Raw genomic sequence first — 20,500 nt, 5'->3', positions numbered from 1 at the left:
GTGGTCCTTTGTTACGGCAGCCCTGGGATGCGATGCCCAGCTGCAGCCCCAGGGGCAACCTTCCTGCCTCACAGCCCTGACGGTGGGCTCGCGGTCAGAGTCAACACCAGTACAAGACCCCTTATATTTCCTCCTTTGCCCTCCCCACCACCCTCCCTGTGGGAAGAGGGTCCTCTTCTTCAACCCCCAAAAGTGGGTTGATTAAAAAAGTCCTCCCCAAGTGAGGCATTTAATAGATAACAGACTGTCTCTAAACACTTCCTTATAGAGAAGAATCCAATTGCAGGCCTGGTCACATCTGGATTCTTCCCTGCCTGGGTCTCCAATTCCCCATGCCGTGGGCCCTGGGCCCCAGCTCCTCACAGGAGTGAGTCAGACTCTGACCTCACAGCCTGGCCATCCCCAGCGTGGTGTCTCTGCTGGTGTCTGGGGGCTCTGCGATGGGGAGAGATCTCGGGAATCAGAGCCTACGGGTGAGCTCAGGAGGGCATGGGGGGAAAGTGCTTGGCTGGGATTCTTTCTTTCCTTTCATTTTGCTCAACTTTTTATGGAAGTTTAAAATGCATATGGAAAAGTGTACATTCTAAGTGTTCAGTTCAGTGAATTGTCTCAAGCCCAGACCCGGATGAATAGAACCCAATCCAAATACAGAGGGCTAGCAGTACCCAAGAGGTCCCCCCTTCATGCCCTTTTCTAGCCACAACCCCCAAAGGGAGACCATGGCAGTACTACCCTCAGACCCAGGCTGGGGTCCCATGCCGTGGGGGGGCCTCACACTTTGGAAAACTTCTCTTCAAATTCTTTAGTCCCCCTCTGGTCACTGAGGCAGCCCGGGCAAACAGTGCTTTCTGGACAAAGCCCCCAAACCCAGGCCAGGGTCTGCAGGGGCCTGGGTGTCTATTTCTCCTCTGGTGTTCTTTCCGGCCCCCTGCCCTGCACGTAGGACCAAGCAGATGCCCCCACGGGGCTCTGGGACTCACACCTATGATTTGTCCTGGGACCTGACAGCATGCCCCTGGTTCTGGGAGGGGGGCCTGGCATGCCGAACACTCCTGCTGACCAGCATGTATTTCTTCTGTGAGATTGTGCAAGATCGGGCCACTAGAATGGTGCTGACATGCTGATTTGGAACGACTTGCTCACTCTGGACACGGGACGAGCTCAGGCCTCTGGGCTCCCATGGGGCCACTGCCACCCTTGGGCTGGAGCTGGGCGTCACCTTTTGCCCACCTGCCTTCCGGCTGCAGTGATGCCTCTGGTCTGTAGCACCGAGGACAGCAGGGCTGGTGGCAAGTGTCCCCAACCCTGTGTCCTTCAGCCCCCGGCACCCAGGCCAGTGACCCATCCTCCTCCGCAGGACTCCACCTGTCAGGCAGTCTGGCTTCCAAGGGCTTCTGAGACTGTTGCTCCATGAGGCCCATGGGCCCTTCTTGCTGGTGTCTTCTCATTTTCTATCAGTGTGAGATGTTGTGCTCTATCAGTCTTAAGTCATGCTGGACAAAGGACCAACACTCCTTGCATGAAAGGGACCTCTCTCTTCTTGCTCGGGCCCTATGCCCCTACCTTTCTCCCTGTGGGGGCTGGTGCGGCCAACACGGAAAGAGATCGCGTTCTGGGAATGCAATGATTACAGCCCCAAAACTCAAAAGAAGGGCTGGTTGTTCCACGTGTATGCTACAAACATCCAAACAGTAGACCGAACGCTTCCGGAACATGCATTCCCATGCGCGCGCTGGGTAAGACTGGCATCTGCAGTCATTGTCGCCAAAGGTTAGCAACCGCCTCTGAGAGAGTCATCAGAAGTGAGGACTCAGGGGCGGCACGGTGGAGGCGGCAGCATCGTGAGCAGGGCCCCCGGCGGCACTGGGTTGACGCATCAGGGAACGGCAGAGATGAGAAGCTCTATACTATTTCAGTAACAACAGGTTCCAGAGAACCACAGCCCTGTGAATCCTAACAGCGCTGTTACCTTCTCCTCCTGGTGGGAGAAATGAAATTAGCCAGGAAAGGCACATCTGACGACAAAGAACACAAAGCCAGGATTTCTGGATCTAAACGGGAGAGACGGTGTCCGGACACTAGAAGGAAACGGCACCAGACGTAAAGAAACGGACCATACGATACACAAATGCACAAGTGACTCACTCTCTGTCCATTGTTCTAAATCTTCAGTAAATCACCATGCCTCGTGTGGACCCATGAGCTTTGTAAAATATTTTTAGTAAAATTGTGTGTCTAGACAAGGGTCCTGCAGAAAAAATACTTGCCCTGAGCCTCGCAGACGACAAGGATGGCGTGACACCCACGGGTAGAGTTGCCCAATCGTGTAGGTTCAGTTGCAGGAGATTCTGCCCATTGCCTTAAGGAGTTCCGCCAGCTTACACTCCTACAGAGTTCCTGTTGCTCCCCATCCCCGGCCAGCACCCAGTGCTGCCTTTTCACCTGTTCATCATGGTGCTGGGAATAGTGGGATCTTTTACAGTCTTAATTTGCTCTTCCCTGATCTTAATGAAATGGAGCACCTTGTCACATTTTCCTTGGCCATTCTGGGGGCCCCTTTCTTGGTATTGATTTGTAAGCGTTCTTCATCTTATTCTGGATGCGAGTCCTTGGTCGGATAAATGTATTACAGATATTCTCCCCCATCCTGTGGCTTTTAGCTGGGACTTGACATTTTCGAGGGTTCTGGGGCTGCCTGTTTAAGAATGGGAGCACATTTGGACCTGTTTAAGAATGGGAGCTCTCACCACCGCCGAGGGGCCCCAGGAGCAGGCGTGGAGGAGAGAGAGAACAGGAGTGAGGGCAGGAGAGTTGGGGAGACGGCCACTGCTCCTGGTGTTGGAGGCAGCCTCTATGAGGCTCAGCACCCAGCCCCTGAGGTCCGGCAGAGCGGGGTCAAGTCCTCGCTGCTCCGGCTTTCAGCCATGGGGCCCTGGGTCGATGTCTTGATCTCGACTGCTAGTTCTTCAGCATCCAAGTCACCGGGAGGGCTCTGTGGAACATCGGGCCCCACCCCAGATGAGAATTTACATTTCTAACAAGGGATGCTCATGCCCCCCCGTCCGGACACCCCAACTTCAGCACCACTGCTGTAAGCCTGGTGCCCTATACACCACTGTCTCAGAGCCAGGAGGGGGAATAAACGCCAAAGCATTGGCGCACCTGCTTATCTCCCAGTCTGACCCAGTGGGAGGTGTGTGCAGGACCCAGCTCCACTGTAGGGCCCAGCTCTGCTAGCTGTCTGGGTCTCACTGCTCCCACAGACCCCACTGAGACCCCACTGTAATCCAGCGGGCCCTGCAGTCAGCCAGATCCTGGCATCTCCCTCGCTCGTGGGCGACCTGGGGCAAGCAGCTTAACTTCTATACCCTCCTCGTCTGTAAAACAGCCATCAAGACAGGAGTCTCGGGGAGGCACGAGGGAGGTGATACATACACAGCGCTCAGCATGCAACTGGCACTAAGGAAGCCCTTCATTAGTGGTGGGTAGTCATTCTTCTTATTATTAATAATATAATAATAATTCACTCTTAGTATTAATTCTTGAGTTCCGGCTCTGCAGAAAAAGAAGGAAAATAGCAAAATGGAATATCAGATGGTGATCTTTCTCTAGAAAACAGCAATGCCTGGTAGAATAGAGAGGAGAACCCATATTCAAAGCTACCCCAACCACCTGCTGTCCCCTCCCGGGTGCATGTGCACACACATACAGACAGACGCATATGGACACACAGACATGCACTTGCACACACACACACACACACACTCACTCACCCACACACCTGCCACCTCAAGGTGCATCTGAGACCTTTTGCTAGTTGCCCTATAAATGGTCTGACTCCCTTTCTCATTATAGGACAAATACAACGTGGGGTTGCCTCAACACACCTGCAGGACGAGGCCTGTGCGACACAGCTGTCCCCTTAGCTGTGGCAGGCAACCACGCACACACACTTCTGCTGACCACCCCTCCTCAGCCTCCAGCTTCACCCTCTGCTCCTGCCCCTGCCCACACACTCCCCACCAGTCCAGGCTTCATCTGAGATGGAAGAACTTGTGGAAAGAGGGTTGAAGGTGTCAGAAGGGACAAGAACAGAGAAAAGGGGCTCCCACCGGGCCCCCAGTGCGCTTCATCCATTGTCTTACTCAATGCCAAAGGCAAGGAGGGAAGACAGGAAAGGGGGCAGTTTCTGGAGCCAGTTGTCTGGGTCTGACACTCACTTGCTATGAGACCTTGGGCAAGCTACTTAACCTGTGTCTCGATTTCCTGCTCTGTAAAGTGAGGATGATAATTATACCTCCCCAGAGGATTGCTAGGAAGAGTTAGTGAGTTAAGGTTCCTAAAGTGCTTGGCAGAGAGTCTGGCACGCAGTAGGTCCATGATAGCCTTTGGTGGTCGTTATTATCCCCATGATAACTCCTGTAGAAGAGATGGCGCCCTGCGTTCCTGATGAGGAGCTAAGCTCAGAGAGTTCCACATGCAGTGAAAGTGGCAGATGGGGCTTGGGGCCAAGCTCTCTTACAACCCACCAGGAGCCTTTCCTGCTTCCCGGAGGCAGCCCCCCTTCTCCCCAAACCGGCAGCTCCCCAGCCTGTCCCATCTCAGTCAACTCCATCCTTCCAGATGCCCAGGCCCAAAACCTTAGTGTCACCCTGCCTTGGCTCTCTCTCACAGCCTCAGCCAACCCAGCGGCAAGCCCTATGGGCACCGCCTTCAAATGCACATAGGGTCTGCTGGCTCCCCACCCCCCACTGCCATGCTGGCCCCAGCTGGTCTCCCCGCTGGTCTCCCCGCAGCTCCTCTCCAAGAACAACAGCTGGAGGGATCCAGTTGAATCTAAATCAGAGCACGCTTCAAACCCTCCGAGGGCTCCCATCTTGCTCAGATCACGGCCAGAGTCCTTATGGTGGCCCCAAGTTCCTGCATGCTCCAGCACCCGGCCACTCTCTCACCTGAACTGCTTCCGCCCTCACTCCCCCTGCTCCAACCCCACTGGATTCCTGATGTCCCTCCTACACCGCCCTGCTCCACCTCTTCCACTGGGAATGCTCTCCCCCACAGATTCACATGGCTCACACCTACCCTTACTTCAGGTCTTTGCTCATAGACCACCTCCTCAAAGAGACCTTCACTGACCACTCTGCTTAAAATTGCAAACCACCCCCCAACCAGCCCCACCTCCTACTTACTTTGTCACTCTCAGAAATTATTATTATTTCCCACTTACTAATTTATCTTACTCTATTTTCTTTTTTTCTCCACTGGAATCTAGGCTCCACAAAGGCAGGAATACTGGCCGGCTACATCCCCAGTGCTTAAAACTGTGCCTGGAACATAGCAGGTGCTCAGTGAATGTTTGTTGAATGAGAGAGTGACCCAACAGAGCTTGGAGGGAGAGAAGCCGTGTTCAGCTCCGTCTCCCCTCTCTTCTCACCCCTGGCCGGTTTCCCTACGTTCCCACAGCAGGAGCTCAGTAAGTGGGCACATGATCTAGGTCTTCCTGCCTTTGAATTTGTGGCTGGTTAGATTTATAGAACATCTTTTCTGAGCCATTTACATTTAGATTTTCACGGAGCAACTGTCGACTGGTAGAGAGAGAACCATGGTCCCCAAGCAGAGCAGCAGACGGGCCACTGCTGGGGTTGGGGGAAGGTTGTTCACGTCCAAGATAAGCCACTGATGGAAGGGAGACAGCCAGAAGAGAGAACAGAAAGAGAAAATAAATGCTTTTGTTACTTATTTTTCAGTGCACCTGCACTAGAACAAGAATAATGGAAATCAAAATAGAAGGGGGGAAAAATCACCCATGGTCCCAATATCCTTCACAAATCATGTCGTGATGTATTTATTTGTGATGAGAGGCTCTGGGCAGAAGCCGTGGGCAGTGGTTGCTGGGCCATAGAGCAGGGAAGCAGGTTCCAGGGCTGGCCCTGGAGTTCCCAGCCTTCTGCCAATGTGCCAGATGGGCCAGAGCAGAAGCAAGGCCAGCTTCCACTGAGGTCCCATCTGGAAAATGGGACAGAACAACCAGAGCCTGCAAAACACATTCAGGATGAGAGGGATGCTGGGGTGGGTGAGAGGGAGGCCAGGCAGGCAGGAGTGGGAGACCAGGACTTTGGCACTTGGACGGTCAGAAGTCCATCTCAGCTCCAGCCTCCAGGCTCCAGGCTCCATGCTCTGGGCTCCGCGCTCTGGGCTCTGCACTCCATGCTCCAGGCTAGGTGATCTTGAACAACTTCACCTCCCTGAGCCTCGGTTTCAGATTTTGCAAAATGGGATATATATCTCACAAGGTTATTGAGGAGATGAAATAATGCAATATTTATTTAGTTAGATATAATAGTAACTATACACATCTATATACAATCTATATACAATTTAGCACACATAGAAATCGTCTTGCAGATGCAGTAAGTCTCCCTTCAGCGACAGCTACTGTTACTACTACTACCACTACTATTCTACTAAAGGGAACAGCAGAGTGAATAAGTGAAAGAAATCAGAATAAAAATACCCTTCTCATGAGCTCACCAAGGTTTTGAACCCAGTAGATGGAGAAGGAACCTCCTTTAGAACATGTCATTCAAAACACTAAGAAAATGGTTGTTTTCCAGCCAAGAAAAAAAAAGCATGATAATGCACATGCACACATATCTTCTTTCATCGAAATCAAGCTGAGGCAATTACCAAGTCTCAGAGTGCTGCCCCAGGTCACGTCCCCTCTACAGGCATTCGCAAGCATGACTCCCACTTCAGAGTCTAAAATCCCGCCAAGTGGGGAACTGACAGCTCAGAAAATTGCAAGAACCCTGTGATGTCAGGAAACACACAGCCTGGGCCGTAAACAAGCTTCCGAATTCCATCTGCTTCCTGTTTCCTTAGCAGGTGCCATCCTGGAAGAAGGGGCCTGGCTGGAGGGAGCACAGCCGTGTGATGGGATGCAGGAGGTGTGGAATGGGCTGCTCGGGCTCTGCAGTCCAAAGCCGGCTCACCTCCTGGGCGTGTGTGAGACTGAGCCAGTCCTTTGGTATTTCTAAGCCTCGGTTTCTCCACCCGTAGATGGGGTTCCTGAGTCTCTACTTCCTGGGAGATGGTGTGAGCCATCAAATAGCATGATGCCTGGTGCCTCAGATGCTCTCATAGTGGATGCTGTAGGTGGCCCTCCAAGCCCACTGGCAAGCACCCTTCCTGCCAAAGCCAATGCCTTCCTACAAACAGGCCTCTGTAGGTTCTTCCCCAGAGCCTTTACTAACTGCCTGGACACTTGCAGCTCTCACAGGGATGACAGTGAAGAGTTGGCAGAGGGGAACCTGGGTGGCTCAGTTGGTTAAGCACCTGACTCTTGACTTCAGCTCAGGTCATGATCTCAGGGACCCTGGGATCAGAGCCCCACGTTGGGCTCTGAGCTCAACATGGAGTCTGCTTAAGGATTCTCTCTCCACCCCTCCCCCTGCTCTCTCTCTCAAATAAATAAATAAATCTTAAAAAAAAAAAAAAGAGTTGGCAGAGAAATCCCTGGCTTCTTTGCCCCTTGCCCAGCAACTCTGCTTTAAGAAGGCTCCCAGAGGTCCCCAGAAGTGAGCCCATTTGCCCACAGTGGTCACTTGCTCATTAACACCCATTGTGTTGGCTTCCTTCCCTTACCCTTTCCAACTTTGCTTCTCCCAGTCAGTGTTCCCCGGGCCTGCCTCTGGGGAAACTCAGCCTAAGACAGGGCTCAATAAATGTCAGCTATTAAAATAGTAAGAAGGGGGCACCTGGCTGGCTTAGTTGGTGGAGCATGTGACTCTTGATCTTGGAGTTCTAAGTTTGAGCCCCACATTGGGTGTAGAGATTACTTAAAAATAAAGTCTTAAAAAAAATAGTAAGAAGAAGAGGGGCCAATAACATGGCAGCATCTTGAGTCTGAGGTCGCGGCAGAACATCTAACTAGCGTCCCATCTAAGGCTCAAGAGAAATGACTGGAGAAGGCCACTGGGGATCGCCCACAGAGAAGAGATGGGGGGTTTTGTTATTGTTTGGTTTTAATTCTCCAAAGATTTATAGAAACAGAAATAAGTTGGTCAGACCCTGGTTGTGGGTAGAAACAAAACTTGTTTTAGATTGAACCAAAGCACATCCCCGAAAATATTGTATTGCAGGAGATCTTTATAACAAGATCTGTAGTGAACTTTTCCTCCTCTTTTGGAGGAGAACTACCACCTAGTTCTGTTCCAAATCTGTCTTGTGCTCCCGGGAAGCTGCAGGAAGGTGCTTGGAAGCTGATTCTTTAAAATATGGCTTTCTTGGGGCGCCTGGGTGGCTCAGTCATTAGGCGTCTGCCTTCGGCTCAGGTCATGATCCTAGGGTCCCGGGATGGAGCCCCACATCCGGCTCCCTGCTAAGCGGGAAGCCTGCTTCTCCCTCTCCCACTCCCCCTGCTTGTGTTCCCTCTCTCGCTGTGTCGCTCTCTGTCAAAGAAATAAAATCTTTAAAAAAAATTTAAAAAAATATGGCTTTCTGTTTTGTTCTTACTGATACAATCTTGACTGTACTGAGCATGAACAATTTCGTCTTGAGGTCACTGAGATTTCAACAAGTCCCAAGGATGACCCCTCCACTTTTGGTTGCAAGTTCTCACTTCGAGGGTTATTTCTTATGCACTTACTCATCACATATTTATTTGTGGCCATGGAAGGGATAAACATGGTACTGGTGGTTTTAGGGGTGGGTGTCAGCCAGAAAAAGATTGCAAAAGTTGGTTTTGCTCAAATTTACAAGGGAATGTGGAGGAAGAAAAGAAAGTAGCTGGACAGAGAGCTGGGAGCACAGACATTTGTAGGACAAGCCGGGAAGTGGAAGGGAAACAGGCAGGACCACCAGTAAATTCAGAGGAAGAAGAACATCAAAGAGGTGGGGGCAGGGCGGGTAGATTTTTCACTACCAAATTGGGAAAAAAAATAATGGTAATACACAGTGTTGTTGAAGACATGGAAAACAAGCACAAGATTCGACAATATGGCAAATGGGAAAACAAGTCATAGAGCTATATGCTAAGAATGATCTCGATATATTTTTCTGGTTGTTAATAGCTATTGATTAAAATATACAAGAATTGGGGCACCTGGCTGGCCCCGTTGGTACAGCATGCAACTCTTGATCTCGGGGTTGTGAGTTTAAGCTGGATGTAGAGATTACTTAAAAACAAAAATCTTTAAAAAAAAGTAAATAGGGGCGGCTGGGTGGCCCAGTCGGTTAAGCATCCAACACTTGATTTCAGTTCAGGTCATGATCTCAGGGTCATGATATTGAGCCCTTCATCGGGCTCCACGCTGGGTGTGGAGCCTGCTTGGGATTCTCTCCACCCCCCTTCCCTCTTACCCCCGCAACATGTGCCAGAAATAATAAATAAATAAATAAATAAATAAATAAATAAATAAATAAATAAAATATATGAGAACCATAACACAGTATCAGTGGGGGTTCCTCTTGGTGATGGATGGTGAGGGTGTCTGTGGTGGGACATCAGCTCCATGGGGTCCATCAGGACCTTCGGGTGATGTCCGTTTTGATGATGCACCACTCAACCCCCATCTAACGTTCCTCCCCTCCTGCCAATGCTGGAATTGCCCCCTCCTCAAAACCCCACTATATTCCAAAGGCTCCCTTGCAGCTCAGTCACCTCAGTGAGCTTACAGCTTTTAAATACTCCTACGGACTGAATTGTGTCCTTCCAAAATTCGTACGTAGAAGCCCTCACCCTCAGTGTGATGGGATTTGAAGGTGGCACCTTTGGGAGGTGATTAGACGAGGTCATGAGGGTGGGGCCCCCAGGAAGGGGTTAGTGCCCTTAGAAGAGGAGACACCAGACAGCTCGCTTCCCCACCCTCTCCCTCTCCCTGCCATGTGAGGACACTGCGGGAAGGCAGCTGCCCGAAAGCCAGGAAGAGTCCTCACCAGGAACTGGATCAGCCAGGACCTTGCTCTCAGACTTCTCAGCCTCTAGAAGTATGAGGAACATGTGTCTGTTGTTTAAGCCGCCCAGTCTGTGGTATTTAGTTACAGCAGCCTGGACTAGTACAAATACCATTTCCATCTTTTATGTGGCAAGCCAGATTTCTGAAGTCTGATTCCCTTCCACGTTTGTTTGTTTGTTTTTTTAAGATTTTATTTATTTATTTTTGGGAGAGAAAGAGAAGGAGAGAGAGAGTGCCCATGAGTGAGGGGAGGAGCAGAGGGAGAAGCAGTCTCCCTACTGAGCAGGGAGCCGGATGTGGGACTCGATCCCAGGACCCTGGGATCATGACCTGAGCCAAAGGCAGATGATTAACCGACTGAGCCACCCAGGCGCCCTCCCTTCCACATCTTAAAGGTAAAATTCTTTTCTTTTCTAAACACTCTGAGCTCCATGGTGCTTGGTTGCTTTGGCTATTTCTGTCTGGTGACCATAGCTCCATTTCTGGGGAGTTCCAGTGTCCTGGAATCCAGTGACCCGGGAGGGCTCAGGACCCCAGTGTTGCTGGTGTGGATGGTGGCAGCTGCGTCCTCATTCAGCAGCTGGGTCAGGGTGACAGTGGTGCCAATCTGGAACCGGCCGCTGGAAGAACAGCATCCCCCCCACCCCCCTCCCACCAACTCCACAAGAAGCTTCCTGACTATGAAAGTGACAGCCTCCCCATTGGTGGCTCAGCTCTGCTGTGTGGCTGTAGAAATCAATGCTGAAACCTCAAACTGGATCTTCAGCCCCCGATGATTCAACAGACCTTGAGAAATGTCCCCTTTTTGCTCTGAAACTAGCCTGGGTGTCTTCGCCTCCTTATACCGGGCAGAGGAGCTGGGCATGTCCCTTCTTCATCCTGCCTATTTTTATAGCACAAACTCCAAACCAGCTTCCCTTGGGACCTTCTCTTCAATTCTCAAAACGTCTCAACAGTGACTATTCTTGTGCTGTGGCCATAATTAACCCTAAGGCAAGGCGATTCCTCTGCCCGACCAGGACAGCTTGTTACAAAGATCTGATTTCAAAAATCTAGGGGCACCTGGGTTGCTCGGTTGGTTAAGCGGCCGCCTTCAGCTCAGGTCATGATCCCAGAGTCCTGGGATGAAGCCCCGCGTCGGGCTCCTTGCTCAGTGGGGAGTCTGCTTCTCCCTCTCCCCCTGGTTGTGCTGTCTCTCTCTCACTCTCTCTCTCTATGTGTCAAATAAATAAATAAAAACTTTATAAAAAAATCTAGATCATCATCTCTGGATGTTTCTGATATTTACTACCACGTGTTACTGATATCATAAAAGAAGTTTCAGAAATAAAGATGTCATACAGGAAGGTGAAAGAAAAGGCAGCATAGGAAGCTATGCTGGACACAAGAACACAGTGTAGCAATTGGTTCCCTGAAAGAAGACGACTAGATTTTACCATCAGGTCCTCGGTGAGTCCTCTGGGCACATGTCATCCGATGCCATACTCACTGGCTACACATGGCTATGGCGCACTTGAAATATGGTTATGGAGATGGGCTAGAAGTGTAACATACACATCGGATCTCAAAGAGCTGGTACAAAAAAAAAAAAAAAGAATGGGAAATATCCCACTAATAATTTTTTTTATTGATTACATGTTACAGGTTGAAATGATACTAGTTTGGATATACTGAGTTAAATGAAGTATATTATTAAAATTAATTTTATTTGTCTCTTTTTACTTTTTGAAGGTGGCTGCTAGGACATGTTCAAGCCCACATGTAGCTGGCACTCTAGTTCAATCCCAGGGACGGCCCTGCCCTAGAGCCTCTCGGGGATGGGGAGAGGCAAGAGCCTCAGTTTTGGGGTCAGGAAGTGAGTACGCTAAGGGGAGACCTGGGCAGGGGGTGGGGAGGGAAGGTAGTTGTTTCAGAAAATGCAGTAAAGAGAGAACAAGGAAAATGGCTTGGGGAAAGGAAGGGAGAAGAGGAGTTGTATTTGAGGATAGGGAACCTGAGGATGCTGGCTAAAGATTAAGACACAGGAGGGAGAAGGCAAATCTGCCAGAGAGAAGAATATATTGAGCCAGTCCCAGAGTAGGGATGAAAGACGGGAGCAGACACTGAGGAGGAACATTTACGGGAATTGTTCCCTTAACTGAAAAGACAGGTTAAAACAGTAGAGTACACATTTGAGACAACGTGTTACGTGTAACACGCACACAGACAAAAGCCTGGGAGTGATCCCCGGAAACGCTCATGCTCTCTGGGAGTAGAATTGCCATTTTCCCCCATGTGGGTTTTTCTGTGCTTTCTCAGTCTCCTTCAACATATAGGTATTGATCTTGTAATTAAAAAAGCAAATAAAAATTTTTTTTTCAAGACTCCAAGAGGCCCGGGAAGCTTCTGGATTGGAGAAGGACACACACAAGGCAGTTGTTCTGAGTCTCTTGAGATTCACCCCAGGCTCCACCCCTGGCTTAAGAATCAGAATCTTGAGGAGGGGGGTTCCCCCAACGGTTTTGAAGGGAGCCCAGCTGCACAGCCCATAAAGTGACCTGGAGGCACGGGAGGCTTTGCAATACAGATGTGGATGCTGGGTCCAGGCTGAGAGGCTATCAGTGACTTAGACTGAGGGCCCTTCTGGGGAGGCTGGCTCAGCACCCATTCTCAGGCAGCGGCAGAGAAGCCTGGGAGGGCTGCTAGGGACAGATCCGCAACTGGGAACCTCCCAGCCAGACTTGAGCCTGAGGCACGGGGTCAGCACCACCCTGGCAGGGCCCTGGAACTGCCTTGCATTAAATTTCTCAAGCCCTCGGACCTTTAATCCCCTGCATCTTGGCAAGGGCTGATTTGGCTCATCCTAGCCTACTTTAAGGTTAGGATAATATCTCAGGGAGCGCTAACTATGTACCAAGCAGTGGGGGAGCACTGGACGTGCCTCATCCCACTGAAGCTTCACAACAACCCTGCAGGTGCCGATATCTGCTACCATCCCATTTTACGGATGAGGAAACTGTCTCAGAGAGCTTAAGCCATCTGCCCAAGGGAATGAAGGTCTGAGGATGATAACCAAGTGGCAAAGGCAGAACTCTAACCAAGGTCTGTTCAATGCACAGCCCGTCCTCTGCTTGCTTTTTTTTTTTTTTTTAAACTCATCCAGTGTTTATTGAATAGTGAGCCTTTGCCAACACTGCTGAAATCTTCAACTCACTCACCCAGATCCCTCTCTTGGCTACCCCCTGAGAAGGAAGCCAGGAGCAGGACCACCCCCAAATGCCAGAATAGCCAGAGGGAGGGGGGATATGAGGAGATGGGAAAAAGCAGGGAGAGGAAGGAGCAAGACAGGGTGCAGAGCTACACTTACAGGGACATACACACACAGAGACACCTACACACACAGACAGACATACATGCACACGCAAGGACCAGGGGTGTCAGTCTCTGCCCTCACCCAGTGGCCACAGGGACATCAACGAAAGACCAGGCATCCACAAGACATTTCAATCCTTCTTGTCTTGAAACATCTGCCGTGAGAGGCTGGGCCAAGGTCACTGGACTCTCAGGTCACATTAGCCCTGAGCCAAGGCAGCTTGGATGGCGGCCACCAACCTCAGAAACGTGCTCTCCATGTCCATGTAGCCATCACCTCTTCTTGGATTGAACCAACTTCCCCACTCCATCACTTTAAAGAAGCCGGTGGCCAATGGAATCCCCTCACCGTGGATTCCAGGCAACTGGGAAACCCATCTTCTAACTTCTTGAGCTGAAGATACTTGGACTTTTAGCCTCAAACACTACAATAAACGACCTGGTTGGCGAGGGCCATGGCTAGGGACCACAGCATGGGCAGTGGCGCAAATGGGCAACCCACTACGGCATGGACAGATGAGCTCTCTGTCCTGGGCTCTCTTACCTTCCTCAGCCCTTGGCGTGCATATCTGAGCATCATGGATGCACAATTTGGACCTGAGGGAAGAGCAGAATGCTGTATCTCTCTCCATGACCCATCAGAAAGGTGGAGAGTGTCCAGGTGGGCCTCCTGAGGAGAGACGCTGAGGGGCAGGGGTGGCTTTCAGGGAAGGGACCCCTGGGAGGAGGCCCAGAAGGTACTGTGTTCAATACAGCATCATTTTCAACTTGTCAGAACTTGCCAAATGAATTACAAAATAAAGCCCCAAATGACAGAATAATGAGCAATTCATTTGAAATGTAAAATAAATAGGTAAACCTCTGATGAGAAGCAGGATAAATGGCATTTGGATGACATTTGGTGATTAAATTAAACAGTAATGAACCTGTGAATAATGTGCCTAGAGATGGCTGGGGAGGGCGATTTTTTTTTTCCTGAAACCGAGGACTTAACGCTCCAACTGTTCTCCATTCTCATGGCTGGGAGCCTAGCTGGGGTCACGGGCCCTGGGAGTCGGACGGGGGGCAACTGGTCCACCTACCGCACCAGAGACCCAGCCTAGAGTGCAGAGCCAGCCTTGAACTTCCAGAGACTCAAGCCCAGGTCTGTCAGTACTAGGAGAATCTTCCAGGCCATCTAGTCCATTTCTGTCATGGTAAATGCCATGGGAAGCTGAGCCCAGAAAGGTCAAGAGACTTGTCTGAGGGTGACCAGTAGAGCCAGGATCAAGGTCTTCTGACTTGCCTACTTCACCACATCTCCTCTTCCCCCCTGTAGTAGTTGGTCCCCAGAAATGACCCCCCAGTAACCACACCTCTTGACATTCACACCCTTATGTGGTGCCTCCCCTTAAATCTGAGCAGGCTTGGGATTTGCTATTAACCATGATGGAAGTGACGCTGTGTGGCTTTCCAGGCTGGGTCACAAGAAACCTTGTAACTTCTACCTAAGACTCTTGGAACACTCCAGGGAAAGCCAGCCACCATGTAAGAAGTCCAACTAGTCCTCCATGCTTTGAGGAAGCACAAGCTAGCCACATGGAGAGGCTGCATAAAGAGGGAGAGATTGGGGCGCCTGGGTGGCTCAGCTGGTTAAGAATCTGACTCCTGGTTTTGGCTCAGGTCATGATCTCATGAGTCATGAGATCAAGCCCCGTGTCAGGCTCTGCGCTCAGTGGGGAGTCTGCTTGAAGATCCTCTCCCTCTGCCACTCCTCACCCCCATTCACTGGCTCCCTCTCTTTCTCTCTCTCTCTCAAATAAATAAATCTTAAAAAAAAAAAAAAAGAAGGAGAGATTGCTGAACAGCCTCTGGGTTTTCTGGGGCATCTCAAATGAGGCACCAAACATGTACATGAAGAGGCCATCTTGGAATCCAGCCCTGCCAAGCTTTTGGACGACTCCAACACCAGCCACCATCTGGCTGTACCCACATGAGAGACCCCAAGTGAGCTGAGTCTAGCCAACCCACAGAAATGTCAGAGTTAATAATAAATTGTTGTTTTCAGTTACTGTGATGATTAATTTTATGTGTCAACTTGACTGGGCTAAGGGATGCCAAGATAGCTGGTAAAACATTATTTCTGGGTGTCATGTGACCCACCAAGCCATAAAGTTGGGTATGCACACAACACTCCCTCATCAAATGGAAGTGGTATATATGAGATCAGAGGCAAGCAGGCCCTGAAGGCACAAGTAAGTTAAACGAAGAAATGGCCCAAATGCCCATGGTCCCCATTCTTGCTATACTGCTTTCTCTCCCAGCCTGTACCTATGGCCTCATGGTGAATTCCCTATGATTGGCTGACAGAGGAAGAGAAGAACTCAGACCCGGTTTGGGGATGGCTCTGCACGATGTGCAGTTTACCACCCAGAGTGGACAGCCGCAGCATGGCAGCTCCTCCCTGGGACATCTCTGAAGACACGGTGAAGCAAAAGCTCCCAAGAAGGGCAGACAAATGGGGCAAAACTTTGGACCGTGCATCTTGTTGTCCATTTTTCTTGGCAGAAAAAATGGCCAGATGTGTAGCTATATGCTGATTCACGAGCTGTGGCCAATGGTTTAGCTGGATGGTTGGAAGGAACGTGATTTAAAAATTGGTGAAAACAAAATTTGAGGAAGAGGTGTGTGGATAGTCCTCTCTGAATGGGCAAAAAATGTGAAGATATTTCTGTTCCACATGAATGCTCACCAAAAGGTAATTTCAGCAGAGGAAGATTTTAATGACCAAGTGGATAGGACGACCCCTTCCATGATACCAGTCAGCCTCTCTCCTCAGCCACCCCGTCATTGCCCAATGGGCTCATGAACAAAATGGCCATGGTGGCAGGAATGGAAGTTGTTATGGGCTCAGCAATATGACTTCCACTTACCAAGGGCAACTTGGCTATGGCCATGGCTGAGTGCCCAGTTTACCAGCAGCAGAGACCAACACAGAACCCCAGTATGGCACCATTCCCCAAGGGTATCAGCCAGCTACTGATAGCAAGTTGGTCATACTGGATCACTTCCATCATGGAAGGGGCAGATTTTAGTCCTTTCGGGAATAGACACTTATTCTGGATATAGACTTATCTCCCCTGCATGTAATACTTCTACCAAAACTACCATCTGTGGATTTAGAGAATGCCTCACTCACTGTCATGGTATTCCAATCAACATTGCTTCTGACCAAGAAACTAACTTATAACAAAAGACGTGTGGCACTGAGCCCATGATCATGGAATTCCCTGGTCATATCATGTTCCCCACCATCCTGAAGCAGCTGGCTTCATAGAACAGTGGAATGGCCCTTTGAAGACTCACTACAGTGTCAGCCAGGTGGCAATACTCTGTAGGGCTGGGGCAAGGTTCTCCAGAAGGCTGTGTATGTTCTGAATCGGCATCCAATATATGGTGCTGTTTCTCCAGTAGGCAGGATTCACAGTCCAAAATGGAGGGGTGGAAATGGGAGTGGCACGATCCCTAGTGACTCACTAGTGCCATCCCTAGTGACTCACTAGCAAAATTTTTGTTTCCTGTTCCAGAGACTTTATGCTCTATTAGGCTAAAGGTCTTAGTTCCAGATAGACAAAGGCATCCATTAGGAGACACAACAATGATCCCGTTGAACTGGAAGCTAAGACTGCCACCCAGAGACTTTGGGATCTTCAAGTCTCTGAGTCAACGGGCAAAAAAGGGAATCACAGTGCTGGCTAGGGTGATTGATCCTGACTTCCAAGGGGAAACTGAACTATTACTCCACAATGGAATGTGGAAGTGTATGCCTGGAATCCAGGAGATCCCTTAGAGAATCTCTTAGTGTTGTCCTGTGACTAAAGTCAATGGAAAACTCTAACAACCTAATTCAGGCAGCACTATGAATGGCCCAGACCCTTCAGGAATGAAGGTTTGGGTCATCCCACCAAGTGAAACACCAAGACTAGCTGAGATGCTTGCTGAAGGCAGAGGGAATACAGAATGTGCTGTAGAAGAAGGTAGTTATAAATACCAACTATGACCATGTGACCAGTGACAGAAATGAGGACTGCAATTATCATCAGCATTTCCTCTTTATTTGTTGTGAATGTTTGTGTGTCTATGTACATATATTAAGCAAATATCTTTGTTTTCTTTCCTCTCTTATTCCCTTATCAAGGAACATAAGATGTTCCGACTTAATGTCAGTATTCACAAATTGTTGATTTTACATCCCAGTGTTTAAGTTATGGGACATCGAGGAGAAGAGTAAACAGCACTCAAGGACTTTGCCTCCTCTTCTGGGGAAGGAGTTAGTGTGTTTTTGCACATGTGCAGCATAGCTGTATCATGTTAGGTGGAATTATGACCTGTGATTGTCTTTATTTGGAGATTAAGTATGGTTTATGGAGATTGGTGTGGGTGTCAAGTTGACAAGGGGTGCACTTGTGATGGTCAATCTTTTTGTCAACTTGACTGGGCGATAGCCAGTGAAACGTTAATCCTGGGGGGTATTTCCAGAAGAGATTAGCGTTTGAATCAGTAGACTGAGTAAAAAAAAATTGTCTCGCAGACATGAGTGAGCATCATCCAACCCATCTAGAGCAGGAATAGAACAAAAAAGCAGAGGAAGGGCCAATTTCCTCTCTTTGCTTGACCTAGGACATCCATTGTCTCTTGCCTCAGACGTTGGTGCTCCTGGTTCATGGGCTTTCAGGCTCAGACAGTGACTTACACCAACGGCCCCCCAGTTCTTGGGCCTTTGGACTCAGACTTACACCATCGGCTCCCCTGGTTCTCAGGCCTTTGGACTTGACGAAACATTACCACCAGCTTTCCTGTTTCTCCAGCTTGCAGACAGCAGATGGTGGGAGTTCTCAGTCTCCATAATCACATGAGCCAAGTCCTATAAATAAATCATATGTGTGTGTGTGTGTGTGTGTTCTTTACATATATATATATGTATATATATATGTGTGTGTGTATATATATATATATATACATATACACATATATATATATCTCCTATTGGTTCTGTTCTCCTGGAGAACACTGACTAAAATAGCTACTAAGTTTGAGGGCAGTTTGTTACACAGCAGTTTATAATCAGATAACTGACTTTCAAAAGAAGGAGAAGGAGTCGTCAGGAAGCTGTAGCAGTGGGACACCAGGGTCCTCAGGCCCCTCCCTCTGTGTCTAATGTGGGTCACACTTAAACCTAGATGTCCCATGAGAACCACCACTCCCTGGCCTGGAGGGAACCTGTCAGAGGTCCTAGAGAAACTGACTGTTTGGTTTCTTTATTCATTTATTCAGCAAATATGAATAAAGTTCTACCACGTGAGGAGTAAAGATATGACTGGGAGAAAAGTAGGTTTTGTCCTGGGGCTCACAGCTCACCAGGAGAAACAGACACCGAGCAAGTAATCTTGAGGGTTGAGTTACAGAGACAAGAGCTGTGACAGGAAGAACCAGGTTCAGGAGTGGCATAAACAGACTCCCCGCTGAGCATGGAGCCCGACGCAGGGCATGATCTCACGACCCTGAGATCAGGACCTGAGCCAAAATCAAGAGTTAGATGATTAACCAACTGAGCCACCCAGGCGCCCTTGATTTTCATTATTACCGTTATCACTAATGAAAGTGGAGCTGCTTTGCGAAGTCTTCCGTTTTCCCCCCAGATTAATGGAGAATCTATTGAGTATCTCCTCAATGCCTACTTTGTAACCTGTCTACAACTGGATGCTTTCCAAGTCCCTGAAACTTAATGTCCCCAGATCTTGAAAGCTTTCTGGAGCAGCCACGTTCCAGCAGCCCTGGGCAGTGCATCATGGAGGCAACTTCTATGGTCCCAGATAATAGCCCTATGAAGCCATTAGGTTATTACACAGCATTAACATTAAGGTACTTCGTCTCACTGAACTTAACTCATACCCTGCCCCCAGAGATAGGCACGGATTCCAGAGCAAACACTTGGGGCTTGAGAGTCCTGCCCCAGGGATGGTGGGGCCTCTCCTTTTTTCTTTCCCAAAAGAGGCTTTGACCTTCGGTGGCTCTTTCTTAAACCTAGAAATTATGGGAAAGGAAAAAAAAATGTTCCGGCCAGTGAACTTTGATGAGTATGAGAAATAGGAAAATGCTTTCCTACTTTCATTAGCCCCGAAGTGCCATTAGCTTCCAGCACAAGGACATCTGTGTTACGACCTCAGGGCCTCTGCTCACGCTGTTCCTCCTGCCTGCATGCTCTTCCCCCAAAATATCCATACAGCTTACCTCTCACTCACTCAGGTCTCTATTCAAAGGTCCTCTCCTCAGAGACCTCCCCCAACGACCCTTCTCAAGAACATCCCCAGTCCTCTTTATCTTCTTATCTTGCTTAATTTTTTCCTAGTTCTTGTCCCTGTTCCTCATTGCATTATATATTCATTGGTCATGGCCTGTCTCAGCCACTGAAGTCTACATTCCCAGAGGGCATGAACGCTGTCACTCACGATTGCATTTCCAGCACCTAGGACAGAGCCAGGCCCACAGTAAGTGCTCAGCAAATATTTTTTAACAAATACATGAAATAGATATTTGTGCTTTTTATTCATTCCTCAGCAATGTACTGAGTGTCTTCTGCCCCAAAGCACTGGGGATAGAACAATAATAAGAACCAATTCTGCCCTCAGGGAGTTCACAGCTCAATGGGAAACAGACGTTAGTGGCCAAACAGGAGCACAAAGTTGGGAGCTTGGACTCAGGTTTATCCACTAATACCCTCATCTCTGGCCCCAACAACTCCCCTGAGCTCCAGCCTCATTCATCCAGCTTCCCACTTAAAATTGTTACTAGGATGGGAATTCAAAACAGAAATCCCGATTTCCCTCCACACCCCTGCTCTTTCCTCCTGTTCAAGCCCAAGGGCACAGGCTCCATTTCAGTTGCTCACACCAAAAGCCCAGGCACCATCTTGTATTCGCAGTTTGCCCACCCCCTGCCCCCAACTGGCAAGTCCTGTGGGCTCTGTCTCCAAAACATATCCCAAAATATGCTTCCTTGTACGTCCCTGTCCCTAAATTGCTTTCCAAGTCAACTCCCTAAATGCTTCCAACATCCCTCCCACTCCGCAGACAGAGGGATCTTTTAAAAATATAAATCAGATATGACCACCCCTCCCTTGCTTAAAGGTCTTCAGTGGCTCCTTCAAACTCCTT

The 20,500-nt window shown here is 49.3% G+C and overlaps 1 pseudogene; it reads right to left on the bottom strand.

Annotated features, from left to right (window-relative positions):
* Positions 1–13,507: 13,507 nt before the first annotated feature.
* On the bottom strand, positions 13,508–13,764 carry LOC116641117 (annotated as a pseudogene).
* Positions 13,765–20,500: the final 6,736 nt, after the last annotated feature.

This window comes from Phoca vitulina, unplaced genomic scaffold, assembly GCF_004348235.1.
Source record: "Phoca vitulina isolate PV1807 unplaced genomic scaffold, GSC_HSeal_1.0 scaffold2, whole genome shotgun sequence".
Taxonomy (NCBI): Eukaryota; Metazoa; Chordata; class Mammalia; order Carnivora; family Phocidae; genus Phoca; species Phoca vitulina.
The sequence above is the reverse complement of the archived record's forward strand: the minus strand, read 5'-3'. Positions and strand labels throughout refer to the sequence as shown.